Source organism: Myotis nattereri (genome assembly GCF_964212035.1).
Source record: "Myotis nattereri genome assembly, chromosome: 6".
In the NCBI taxonomy this organism is placed as follows: domain Eukaryota; kingdom Metazoa; phylum Chordata; class Mammalia; order Chiroptera; family Vespertilionidae; genus Myotis; species Myotis nattereri.
In genome coordinates this window covers 94,210,602-94,223,817 of record NC_138081.1, presented here as the reverse complement: position 1 = coordinate 94,223,817, position 13,216 = coordinate 94,210,602, and positions in this window count along the sequence as shown.

Sequence of the window (13,216 nt, the reverse complement as noted above, 5' to 3'; positions counted from 1 at the left end):
TATCTTGGACTTAGAGCATCCAGAACTGTGAGACAATAGATTTTCTGCTATTTACACCACTCAGTCTGCATCCTTTGTTAAGGCAGCCAGAACAGACTAATAACAGTCACATTACTCTGATTTCAGAGATTGGGATTTCCCAGGCCAGGCAGCGATTTCAAGGCCACTCAAGGGCTGGCCTCCTACACACTTCAGCCATACTATCACGCCCCATCCCTAAGTGTGTGGCCATTTGTCAGGCTCCCACCCTTGGCTGGCCCTGGACAACTGCTTTTGCAGACTCATTTGGAAAAATCCCTTTAGATCTACAGGAGTGGCCACCCTCTCTTGGTGTCTCCCCTCCTGCCCCCCCACCTCCCCTAGTGCAATTTACCCTGCACTTGGTGAATGTTTTTAAAATATATATTTTGGCTTAGATTCTGCTTGATTCTATTTTCATGGAAAGTGGTATTTCTTTTGGTCTCCCCCAACATTTTTTTTTTTTTCATTTATACAAGGAAAAAGAAAGAGGCAGCATTATCTGTACGGTGTCATCTTATAACTACTTCCCCACAACAGACAGGTTTTTTAGTGGAAAGTTGCTCTTTGAAAGTCTTTCAAGAAGATCAAGAAGATAGGCCTCTTCAAATAACTCTTTCCTTGTGGCACCTTATTCTCTTTGTAATACTCGAATTAGGCTTACTGTATTCCCAGGATGCACATCATCTGACTGGCTGGGAATGGAGAGACAGTTAACAAATGTTCCTCTGGCAGGGAAGTCATCCTGGAATCCTGTTCCTGTGGTTGGATCGTCTAAAGTCCACAAAATCTACCAGAGACTACAGACGCCCTACCAATATACTGCAAAGGCCCCACCCACAGGTCTATTATAGATCTGTAGTCTGTTTTCTCTCTCGTTTAAAAATATGTTTTTTCTCTTTTTATAAAGATTTGAGAGAGAGAGGAAGGGAGAGGGATAGAGAGATAGAAACATCAATAAGAGAGAAACATCCATCAGCTGCCTCCTGCAAACCCCCTACTGGGGATCAAACCTGTAACCTGGGCATGTGCTCTGAACAGGAATTGAACCAGTGACCTCTTGGTTCATGGGTTGATGCTCAAACACTGAGCCACACCAGCCAGGTTATTTTTTTCTCTTTTCTAAAAACAAAAACAGTCTAGTCCCCTTAATTGGAAAGTCAGGGGGTCAAAAACTCAATTTTAAAGGAATTGAGCAATATTTTGGCCAGTTGGAAAACTGAGTACTTGGACTTGGTCCCTTCTGACAGATCCTGTGAGTCACTGGAAGTGTGTAAGCTGAGAAGGATGAGGTGAGAACACAGGGCAAAGTTTGCATTGGTTAGCTTTTAAACCTTTCCCCTTCTGTTGATGACTAGTTATTAATAAATAGGACTCTTTTACTGATTGCTAATTGAGGAGCTTTGAATTAATTGACCTATTTTTGAGGGCACCATTTAGGAGATAATATTTCAGAATAGCTGTACTTATGATGACTCATGAATGGTCTAAGGCACAGCTAAGGTGTAGCAATTGTTTCCAATTACTCACTCCAGTTCTTGGAGTGAAAGTGTACCATGTTGAACTTATTATGTGTGAACATCTCTCCCAGAACAGCATGTTCAGGCTCTTTTTCTGTTATTACTTGGGTCATCCCTTGCAGGCTAATTCTGAATTCTGCTGTGTCTTTTTTAAACTGACCTGGCTAAACGGAGCTTGGTCCCCAGAATCAAGGGGGACTGAGCTATTGCTGAACGTAATGACATCCCTCTAACATCTCCTAGTCACTTGAAGGGATTTGGGGAAGATTATTGGAAATGATGTCCAACGCAGCATCACTTTTCCTTATCTAAGCTGAAATTCTTCCCTTGGCTATCTTGGAAACTTATTTCTGCCTTCCTCACTATTCCTCCTAGCCTTGACTGACTGTGTCATTATTTTTTATCAGCACATTTGGCACTTGCTTGTTGTTAATAATGATATTGAAGAAAATTAGCACGAGAGGATTAACTATAAGCAGAGTCTTAAGGCAGTAACTATTAACTTTGTCTGAGCTGAGTAGACCAGTGATTTCTCTTCTTGACTTTCTGTCTCTTCACCCGTTGGAAAAATCCATAATGGGATTTCACATTTTGCCTTACGTATTCACCATGTCCCCATGCCCACCCCCAAAAGTCACTAAAATCCTTTGAAGCCCAATTTTTTTTTTAGTAAATTCATTTTTTAATTTATTTCCTTTATTTTAAAAGTCCTTTTAGAAAAAATTCTCTAAGTTGAACAGTCTCAAATGCCCTTATCCAGAAATAAGTACGTCTTTAGTATAGAGAACTGGTTCTTGCAGGCTCATTATAGTATCATAGTCATTATCCTCACATTCCTAGCCCATTCCCAATTGCCGAAGAAGTCAAGGCAGGGGGAAGGCCTATCTTGTAATGGGCTTCCAAGGGGGTAGTTTATATAATCCTAAATGCTCAGCTAAGGAAGAGTAGATTAATAGACATCACATTTTCATGCTTAAAGATAAATTCAGCCTAGGGCATTTAGAAAGTTGAATTTACTATACCTTAAAAAAAGAATTTCTGGGAAAATCATGTCTATATAATTTTAAATTATGCAGCACCAGGTCTATATTTTTTAAAGATATCCCAATCATGGGTCCCTGGGTTTAGAAAAAGAAGTGTTTAGGCTGGAAACAATTTGGGATGGCTTTATAACAAGTAATATCTCTCTCTCGGCACTGAAGTGAATTTGAATTGGAGCCAAAGACATTTCCAGTGAGAGATCAACACGGGAACAGATACACGTGTGTGGCCTGCTGATCCTAGTGAAATAGCAGGGATGGGAACATTGGCTTAGATGAAATAAGAAACCTCTTAGACCTTCTATCAAGGCTTTCCCTTGAATCCTGCTTTGCCCTAGTTTCTGAAAGAATTGGACAATAGAGCTTTCCACAGCTGTTATTTAGGGGCACGCCAAGAAAACCCACCCATTCCAGTTCTCATTGTCTATAGCCCCTGGAGCCCTACACTGTTCCTGGTAAAACCAGTTCTTTCATTTGTCAGTTTGTGTGATGGCCTTGAATTCTTACCCTGGTTTTACTACAGAGCATCAAAGAGCTACTATGTCCCCTCTTCTCAGAGTCTACAGTTTAGGAGTGGACTTGACTGTCAATATTCCAGGCTCTAGCAGATGGGAAAAGAACCACCAATGCTGGGCTCTCATTCATTCATCCATTTCCATCCCTTCTGATCTACTAAAACCTTTTTATATAAAATTGCTCTGTATTTGCTCATGGCTTTCTCTGCAGCAAGAATATTAAAAACAAACAAACATTAATTTTACTTTATTAAGAAAATTAAGCAGGTTTAGGAATATTAAGGTATTTATTCTAAAAACTAGTGACCCAGTGCACAAAATTTGTGCCTGGGGGAGGGGGTGTTCCTCAGCCCAGCCTGCACCCTCTCCAATCTGGGACCCCTTGAAGGATGTCCTACTGCTGGTTTTCAGGGATCGGGCCTAAACCGGCAGTCGGACATTCCTCTCACAATCCGGGACTGCTGGTTCCCAACCACTCACCTGCTTGCCTGCCGGACTGCTCACCCCCAACTGCCCCCTGCTGCTGGCCTGCTTGCCTCCAAATGCCCCCTCCTGCCAGCCTGCTCACCCCCAACTGCTCCCCCTGCTGGCCTGCTCATCCCCACCTTCCCTCCCCACTGGCCTGCTCACCCCCAACTGCCCCCCCCCCCCGCTGTCCTGATCACCTCCAATGACCCCCACTGACAGCCTGCTTGCCCCCAACTGGCTTCCCTGCTTTTCTGGTTACCCCCAATGGCCCTGCCCCCCACCAGCCTGATCACCCACAACTGCCCTCCCCTCTTGGCCTCTAACCGCCTCTACCTCGGCCCCGCCACCATGGCTTTGTCTAGAAGAACATCTGGAAGGTCTCCCAGTCTAATTAGCATGTTACCCTTTTATTAGTATAGAAGATAGAGGCCTGGTGCACGGGTGGGGGCTGGCTGGTTTGCCCTGAAGGGTGTCCCAGATCAGGGTGGGGGTCCCCACTGGGGTGCCTGGCCAGCCTGGGTGAGGGGCTGATGGCTGTTTGCAGGCTGGCCACACTCTCTTCAGGGTGGGTGTCCTGCTGGGGAGGTGTGGCCAGCCTGGGTGAGGGGCTGATGTCTGTTTTCAAGCTGGCCACACCCCCTTCAGGGTGGGGGTCCCTGCTGGGGTGCCTGGCCAGTCTGGATGAGGGGCTCATGGCTCTTTGCAGGCTGGCCACATCCCCTTCAGGGTGGGGGTCCCCGCTGGGGTGCCTGGCCAGCCTGGGTGAGGGGCTGATGGCTGTTTTCAAGCTGGATACACCCCCTTCAGGGTGGGGGGGTCCCTGCTGGGGTGTCTGGCCAGCCTGGGTGAGGGGCTGATGGCTCTTTGCAGGCTGGCCACACTCTCTTCAGGGTAGGTGTCCCTGCTGGGGTGTCTGGCCAGTGTGGGTGAGGGGCTCATGGCTGTTTGCAGGCTGGCCACACCCCCTTCAGGGTGGGGGTCCCCGCTGGGGTGCCTGGCCAGCCTGGGTGAGGGGCTGATGGCTCTTTGCAGGCTGGCCATGGCTTCCAGTGACCCAAGCTCCCAGCCCCTCCATTTTTTTTTTTTTTTCAGCGCCTCCTTGAGCGGAGGGAAGCAGGTATCTGGGATTTATTTATTTCTATAATTGAAACTTTGTAGACTTGAATGGAGCCCAGGGCCAGGCAGGGCAGGCGGGAAGCTTGGCTTTCTCCATTGTTGGGGGCAACCCAAGCCTCCTGCTCGCTCCAGCTCCGTGGCCGCCGCCATCTTAGTTGGGTTAATTTGAATACTCACTCCTGATTGGCTGGTGGACATGGCTTGTGGGCATAGTGGAGTGATGGTTAATTTGCATGTTTCTCTTTTATTAGATAGGATTGCTGCAGAAATATAGTAAAGAGTAGTAGAACATACTAACCTGTTGTGATTAGTGTTGATGGCATACAAGAAAAAAATGACTGAGAGAATGAAATTGTACATATTTATACAGTCATCCAAAGGGCCCGTCGAACATTACTTTCTAAGTTGAGTTCCAGGAATCTACCACATGGATCTCCTTGGGTTTCCCTCAAAAGCTGGTTTTTTTTGTGAGTATGACTCTATTCCATGAAAGTTCTAAAACTGGAATGATTCAAAATTGGGGGGACATAAACAGTCAGTCCATAGCAATATTCATTAGTCTTCAATGTTCCCCCCAAATTCAATGTTGAAGCCTAAATTCCTATTGTGATGGTATTTGGATGTGGGGCCTTTGAGAGGTAATTAGGTCTTGAAGGTGAAGCCCTCATGAAGGAGATTAGTGCACTTATAAGGGGGTTGGGAGCCCTGAATTCTTTTTCTCTGCCATGTGAAAATACTCAAAGACAGCTGTCTGCAAACCAGGAAGGATGCTCTCACCAGACACAGGATCTTCCAGAGCTCTGGTAGTGGTCTTCCCTGGCTCCAGAATAGTGAGAACTAAACATTTGTGGTTTAAACCACCCAATCTGTGGTATTTTTGTTGTAGCAGTCTGAGCTAAGACAGAGGTCTTCAGTAAAATCTATACAACTCCCATTTCTGGAAAAATAGGTGGTGAGGCCCTAATACCCACTTTCTTTATTACTTTCTTTTTTCATATACAACTTCCAACAAAAAAAATATTTTTTAGGGGTCCTTATCTGACCATTCAGCACTCCCTGTGACTGTATCATGGGCTGTGCATGCTCATTTTTAATAATCAGATATGTTCTTAGGGACTCGGGGATACATATCAGAGATGAATAACTGTTGCTGCCTTGGCTTCAAGATCCCTGAATAGAAAGCTCTCTCTCTTCCTTTCTCTAATTATGCAACTAAATGGGCAGCAATTCAGTACATATAGTTAATAAATACATTAAACTAATTCAAGTTATGACTAATCCTATAAGCATCTCCCCTCTGTTATGACAATTTTGTTAGATAAGTTTAGGAATTTGACAGATAGAAATGATTTCTGGCATATAGGTGATAATAAATATTTAACTCCATAAAAAAGACACTTATTTTAGATTGCTTAATAAGTATACAGTATATGAATTGTCTAATCTTTCCTGCTTCTTTTCTATACCTCCTATTATTAAAATATATTGAGTGTACCTTTTTATTTATGCTAAAAGTAAAAAGCTACCATTTTTGAGCACTGTTTTAAGGACAATAAAATTAATGTAGAGAACTTTACATTATTGCATTGCCTCAAACATTGCAAAGTTTATGTTATCATTTGAATTTTAAATGTGAGAAATTGTGGTTAGAAACTGCTTAAAACATTACAGATAAGAAGCCATGGAAATGAGATTTCAGTCTAGATCGGTCTCGTTCCTGAGTCTGAGTTCTTCCTACTTTGTAACGCTCTCTCCATTTATCAAATCCCAACATCTCAGGTTGTGAGTGTATTTCTGTGAGTGTATTAATGGTCATGGTGGAAAAGGGGGGGGGGAGACTAGATCTCCTTGCCCTAATCTGATCCTATGGTTTTCCCACGATGTGGCCCATGACATTGGGGAATCAATGACAGGATACACACTGTGTCCTGTGTCCTTATCTATAAAACTCCAACCAATTGTCATACGCATTTATTTAGTGCTTGTTACTGTCCTTCATAAAGATTCACTAGAGTGCCTTATCTTGAATGAAGGTCTGAGTAGACATGTAAGGGATAATATATATCTAGTTTTAATTCTTCTTCTACTTGCTGTCATATGGCACTTTCGCTCATGCATTTGTGTATGGATTTATACATTTACATTTAGAAAGTTTTTGTTTGATGGTATTTCTTTCCCTGTGGTTATAGCAAGATCTGTCATGTCTCTCTGAGCCTTTGGTGATTTATCGTGTCTGTTCTGTTTGGAATTTTCTAAAAATGTTCAGACAACCTTACCAGGATTGCAATGTTATTTCTGCCTCTTATGTTTTGCTGTCACTCTTTTTCTCAGGGGGGAGGTACAGAGTTGTGTGTGTGACAGGAAGATGGTGGGGGAGGTAGACTGTCTCCGTAAAGTTTTAGTTCATGAGGAAGGAGAATTGCTTTAATTAATATGTCTCATAGGAAATCCAAGCTACAGTGGGACAATCTCATCACAATCAGAGCTGTCCCCTACCTAATTAGTGAAATATTAAAGCAGAATTGCTTGAGTCAAGCAATCTCACGTTAATAATCAAGTGTACACCCCAAATTGGCATGCATTCTGACCCAGCCTTTCTCCTCTTAATTTATTCCAGGGTCTGGGGGTGAAGATTATTTCAAAAATCATTGTCCTCCTCAAGAAATATGCATGCAGACCTCGCTAGCAGAGCAGGTTTTTGCTATCTTGGGTCTTATCTTCCCCCAATATCGATCCAACATGATTTTGTCAAAATTAATTCATTTGTTTTGGTTTTTCTAAAGGCAAAAGCTAGGGCCTTATAAATTTAGTAAACAATGTTTAACATACAAATATGACATAGAAGGAGCTATGAATAATTATTGCTCTTAAAAATTGTTTTTGCACTTTGCAATTATTTATTAAAGGGCTTTCATTCATGATAGAAATTTGCAGTTTTGAGTAAAGCCTTAGTGTTTTCATGTGTACATACTGAATTGTTTTATTTTAAATATATATTTATTGATTTCAGAGAGGAAGGAAGAGAGAGAGAGAGAAACATCAATGATAAGAATCATTGATCTGCTGCATCCTGCATACCTGCCACTGTGGATTGAGCCCACAACCAGGGGAATGTGCCCTTGACTGGAATCGAACCTGGGACCCTTTGGTCCAACGGTCGGCAACATTTTGGACCTCACAGACCACCAGTTGGCTGCTGCTGCAAAGTTTGGTCCACAGGTCAATGTTCTATCCACTGAGCCAAACCAGCTATGGCCACACTGAACTGTTTTGATTAGAGAGATAAACATCTCATGATAGTAGAGTCCAGAGAGATTTTGAAGGGAATGGCTTTCTTCCACGCTATAGGGCTGTTCTAGTCTACTTCTATTTCTTCTTATTTTTCTAGTATTTTTAAATTTGATTGCTAAAGTGAAGGGAATGCTTGCTTTAAAATTATACTTTTTTCATTATCTTGATATAGAGTCTTATCAATCTTTGAGAATTCTGTTGGATTTCTAGGTATACAGTTATATAACTTATAAATAATATCTCCTATTATTGATGCTTATACATATTTGGTGGTCATGTGTTTTTTTTCCCTTTTTCTATTACATTTCATTAGCCAGTATTCCCAAAGCAATAATGACTATGAGGGTAGAGTGGACACCTTTTCTTATTCCTGAATTAAATATAACATTACTAGTGTTTCACTAGTAAGCCTGATGTTGGTTTCAAATAGGTATTGTTTGTCTAGCTGATACCTATATTGTATTCATTATGATTTCTTGTGATAACATTTTCTTGAGACAAATTATTATTAATTTAGTCATAGAGTCAGTAGAAAAAAGCAGAAAATGAAATTCTTATGTTAAAGACCATTTGGTGTCTATCAGTGGAGAGATAGGCATCTGGCAGAGATATGCTGACTTGTTGATTCATCTACAGAATTCAAATTTCCACTGATCTCCTGGGGCTGACAAGCATAACTCGAAAATTAGGGCACCATGTTTTGATCAGTTACAGAATAAATAAGGAACTGAAATTGTTTGAAAGAAATGACTACAGGGCTTGCTTTTGATCAGCAATCTTCGAATTTTTAGGTGAATGCAAGTTATCTGCATAACATTCCTTATTTGTCCTTTGTGAATTTCTTTCTTAAAGAATGACAATATTCTTTAAAACAGGATGATCAGACCTTGGTTCATTAGTTTAACCCCCAATGATCCAGATAAGCAGGTCGTTTCAAGGGGTTGCTATGGTTTCCTTCCTGAAAACCTGAAGATTTCAAGGGGCCAGGAGATGTTATGTGGGTCAAACGAGGCCCTCTGCTCAGTACCGCCTACAGTTTGGTATTTGCAGGCAGAGCTATTAGAAATCCACGCTGAGGAAGCAAATCTACTTCTTCCCCCGTCTTACACTTTATTCTATTCCTCCTTCATCTCCTGTGGTGATACTTTCTTATTTCTCCCAACATCGCAGCCAGGCTACATGCTGTGGCTGCCATTTACGATCTAAATTATATCCATGCTAGACCCAGACTAGAAAGGAAATGCTAGATGGGAAGCTAAAATGTAACATGGAAAGATATATTAAAAGTCTAGTTTTCTGGGCTCTGGTGAAACTGATTTTATTTGGCTTCACCAAATCGCCATGTTTACAGCAATCTGGCAGGTCCAAATGAAGAGGGGTTTCAGCCTGGGAAAGAGGAGAGGAAACAACACAACACAAAACAGACCTTTCCAGGGGAGTCCCCAGCAGAGCCCACGGCTTTCAGCTGGACTTGAGTGAGGCTGGGGACACATCCTCTTCTGGGACCCTGATAGTTCCACAGGAAAAGAGCTCTCCTTGGACCAGGGCTTTCTGGATCCCTTCCCCACAGTGTGACTATGAGCATCTAGTTTTCTGGAATTGCCATGTGCATGGTCACACCCGTGTTCAGGCCCTGCTCACCTCTGTGGATGCCCTGGCATGACACGGCTGAGAGGTGAAGAGGTGTGCAGAGCCCACCCGGCATGGCTCCATGGTTGAGTATCAACCTATGAACCAGGAGGTCACAGTTCGATACCCAGTCAGGGCATATGCCTGGGTTGTGGGCTAGATCCCCAGTGTGTGGGCGTGCAGGATGAGGCCAATCAATGACTCTCTCATCATTGATGTTTCTATCTCTTTCTCCTTCTCCCTTCTTCTCTGAAATCAATAAAATTTTTTAAAAAGAGAGGTGTGTGGAGTTTCCCAGGAGTGGTGGTAGCCAAGCTCCTGCCACACTGGTTTTCCCAGAGGAGCAGCAGGAGAAGAGAAAACACTTGTTAGTCACTCCCCATGCAGACTCTGCCTCCACCCTGCCCTCCATGGAGCCACTAACTCTGCAGCTACTGGAATGTTTCTCCTTATCACTGTCCTCAGGGACACAAAATGCTGATGCGGTTGAGATCTTGAAGGCAGTGATTTATAACTAAAATGGCCCTCTGCAGTGAAAGGTCTATGAGAGCTGGGAGAATGTGTTTGCTGAGTTACTATGCAAATTTCACAATTAAATCTTCATTCATCTCTTGAGGGAATATCAAGAATTACTGAAGGAAAGGGGCTTTGACACAATTTTTAAAAAGAAAAGACAGCAATAAATAAATAAATAAATAAATAAATAAATGGCAGAATATCTCACAATTTCTCAGCTCTGCTCCTCTGAGTCAGTCTCTCAGTGGGAATCACAACAGAGAGAATCAGGTAAAACCGGGAGCACGGGAGATGTGATCAAGGGAAAGGCAAAGAAAGCCACTTTCTCATTTGTAAAACTGAATTAATGAATTTTTAAAAATATTTGTTGCTACAGCATGCTGTCCGGGGGAAATAAATGCATCCGGAGACACAGAGCCACCCATCTACTCCCTGTTCTTGTGTCCTAACCCCCTTCCTTCTTTCTGCACCTTACCCAGACTCTGCCTGTGGAGAGCTGACCCTCCCTCTGTCTCCCCTTCCTCTGCCTCCAGCTCTCCTGGCTCCCCATGATTTCCAATCTGCAGCGTTTCAGCAAGAGACTTCTGTTTGACAGGTAGTCTCTTGGCTCTTTCCATTGAAAAGGCCAAGTTCCCTGTGCAGCTAAAATATTTGCCTTTATTTTTTAAAAAAATTTTTATTGTTGAAAGTATTACATATATCTCCATTTTTTCCCCACTCACCCTTTCTATCCTGTCCCTGCCCCTAGCCTAGGCCTTCATCAGTTGTTTGTGTTCATGGGTTAAGCATATATGCATATAAGTTCTTTAGTTGATCTCTTCCCACCCACCCACCTGCCCTAGCCAGCCTCCCCTCTGAGATTAATCAGCCTGTTCCATGCTTTAAATATTTGCCTTGAAACAGCTTCTCCCTTCCCTGAACTGCATGCAATTAGGCATCCTCTCGGAGCTCTATCACTCACCCAGGCTCCTCATGCTCATCCCGGCCCTGGGAAACCATCACTTTGTGAAAGCCCTTTGAAGGGCACTCCTTCCTCAGAACCTGGCCCACTGGTGATCTCCAGGCTGTCCTCAGAGCCCCGCTCACATGGTTTTGCAAGCCTCCATCTTCTGATTGTGTAGAAAGGGACTTTCCTACCTTCTCCTTGTTCAGGCAACATGTGCATCTGGCTTGTCTGTGCTGGCTGATAACTAATAACTCCTTAGCTCAGTTTCATCTTTAAGAAGGGAGCATAGTTCTTCCTGGAAGGACTGAGTGTGGCAGCCAGCCCCCAACACATATACCAGCTGTTCAACAACCTGTAGACTGACCGAGGGCGACTTGCCTGTGTCTTAGGAAATTAGGAAGCTGAGGTTGAAAATCCCCACTACTCCCAAGACCCTGTTTTTATTCAGTTCCTTCCCTAATGGAAATCCATCCTAATGACATCATTTGGGAGTAGGCAAGGGACTGGGAGATTTTCTGTGACTCTGGTCAGGTCACTTGTACCTAGGAAAACTGGTAATGGACAGGAAAGATCATAAAAAGTAGCCAAAACAATAGTTTCCTTAATTACCCTGCATGTTGACAGAAACGGTAGTCAACAATTCTAGGCTTTCTTCTCAGGGTGTTGAGTTTTACTGATCTGGTTGAATGTGCCTCTCAGAACTGTACCAATAGTGTTTCCCCAAAGTCTATTTCTATGCGGAACGTATGTATATTTTTCCTTGGGGTGGAGAAAAGTTGGCAAATCTTGATAAACTTTATGAAGACTGATATTGATAGTCTATTGGTATTAGTTTTATTATTATATTAAGGGGCATTTTGTCTGCTGAGATATTGTTAACAGCAACAAATTACCATTGCAAACTTCCCTCGTCCCAGAGAATACATGAGCTTCATCTTTCAAGAACAACAACAAAGAAAAGAAGTTTATTTTTGCCAGAATATCTTTGGTATGAAAAGAAATAATTACTCCTTTATACCTTGTAGACTGAGACCTCATTCTGTGGTATTACTGTACAGAAGTTATACATTTCAAAAGATGGTAGACTTTGAGCATGTTGTATTGATGACTTTTTATTGTTATGTCTATGTTATATTTCTACTGGTTGGGTTATTTTTCCAAGACACCTTTATAAATACTTATTTTGTGATTATTCGAACCCTTTGAGGCTGGTGGGACGGCCAGGTGATAAGTGGGCTATTTGGAGCACATGTGTGGTGGAGTGTTGTTTTCATTATAACATAACTTTCTTCCTCTACTAGTAAGTGGTTAAAAGTAAAAGGAGGTCATACCAGCCTTTTCTGAGGAATAAAGGCAAATATCAGGGAATTCCACACAAATAGCAGAAATCATAGGCATTCATTGCAGGAAGGAACTTCAGGTACAGTTTATTCTCAGGTTCTACATAAGGTACCAGTCCCCTCACCATACTGCCCATTCATAGAGCACCAGATCCCGCGGACACAACTAGTGGCAGGGGACTCTCTAGTCTTGAGAAACACACTGGATAGTTTAAATGTGATTCCTTAGGTTGAGCCTCCTTGTAACTTCTGCCAATTGGTTCTCATTGTCCCTCTGCTTACCTGTCACACAGACTGCTCCCTTATTTCGTTTTCTCAACAACTATTTACTGAGCACATGCCGTGTGCCAGGCATTGTTCAACTGGAGATATAGCAGTGAGCAAAACAGACAAAATCCCCGTCTTCAGAGGATTAATTATAGTTCAGTAGAAGAAGATGGTAAACAAAACACTTGTGCAGGGGGATAGACATGCTCATGTTATTGAGAAAAATAAGACAGAGGGTGGAGAGGCGGCATTGATAGAGGAGGTTCAAGTTTAAATACTGTGCTGACAAGGTGACCTTTGAGCAAAGACCTTAAATAAGTGAGCAAGTGAGCCAGCCCCCTGGGTACCTAGGTGAGTCCCATTTCAGAGAAGAGGCACAGCCAGAGAAACTTTGAGGAAGGAGTAGCAGGCATGTGGCAGAATGGCAAGTGTGCCAGTCATACAGTTGGGCAGTGTGAGCTAGAGAAAGAGTGGTGGGGAAGATGCTGGGAGGAAGCTCCGAGGTGGGCAGGCTGGTTCTATGTGCCTCTGGCTCCTACTCAGAGGTGAG